Genomic DNA, 1,129 nt, shown 5'->3' on the forward strand with positions numbered 1-1,129 from the left:
CCGCTTATTGCAATTTGACATTATTCCATTTTTCTACTGCTTCCAGACTCCATATCCTAGGTCAGTGTTTCACAACCTGTCAGTCGGAGTGGGACCCCAATGCAGAGCAACAAATAAATAAGAATAACAACTTAACTTAACTTAACTTAACTTTTAACTAGATCCACTCTACGTCCATTTCCCCGGTCCCCCAGGGTGGGAGGGGGTCCCCAAATCTGCGGTCCCCTCCAATGTTTCTCATTGTATCCCATTGGGTTGAGTTTTTTCTTGCCCTGATGTGGGATCTGAGCCGAGGATGTCATTGTGGCTTGTGCAGCCCTTTGAGACACTCGTAAATAAGGGCTAAATAAATAAACATTGATTGATTGATTGAACAAAAACAAAAGCACACTCAAAAAGGAGTGAGGAAGGCACATTAACAAATGTCACCAAAAGTTGAATGGAGTGCCTAAACAAAGAATACAACGAGCCACAACGGGGCCAAAAAAAGTTGTGAGTACCAGCATTTTCATTTTAAAAAAAGGTGAGAAAAAGCACTCGTAGCAAAGTACGATGGTGGCGTCCTCCTCCTCCCCTCATTGCCGTCTTTGCCAACAAGAGTTTTCAATAGGGGTCCCAGAAAATATCGACTCACATCCAAATTGCCATTCTTATTTATTATAACAACATGTTAAAAATAGATTTTGAAAAAGTCGTCTTTTTACTTTTGTAGCCTGTGACCCGTTTTGAAAAGTTTTTCATACAATAATATACCAAATATCCTATTGCAATAATCAATCGGTATAGCTCGGTTGGTAGAGCGGCTGTGCCAGCAACTTGAGGGTTGCAGGTTCGATCCCCGCTTCCGCCATCCTAGTCACTGCCTTGTGTCCTTGGGCAAGACACTTTACCCACCTGCTCCCAGTGCCACCCACACTGGTTTAAATGTCTCTTAGATATTGGGTTTCACTATGTAAAGCGCTTTGAGTCACTAGAGAAAAAGCGCTAAATAAATATACTTCATTTCATTTCATTTAAATAGATCATTTTGTTGAGTCAAGAACTGGTTCTGAATCGAATTGCCGACCCAAGAATGGCAATCAAATTGAATCGTGATTTCTTAAGTTTGTAAGAATTGTGGGATTAATAT

This window comes from Nerophis ophidion, linkage group LG05 (assembly GCF_033978795.1).
Source record: "Nerophis ophidion isolate RoL-2023_Sa linkage group LG05, RoL_Noph_v1.0, whole genome shotgun sequence".
Classification (NCBI taxonomy): Eukaryota; Metazoa; Chordata; class Actinopteri; order Syngnathiformes; family Syngnathidae; genus Nerophis; species Nerophis ophidion.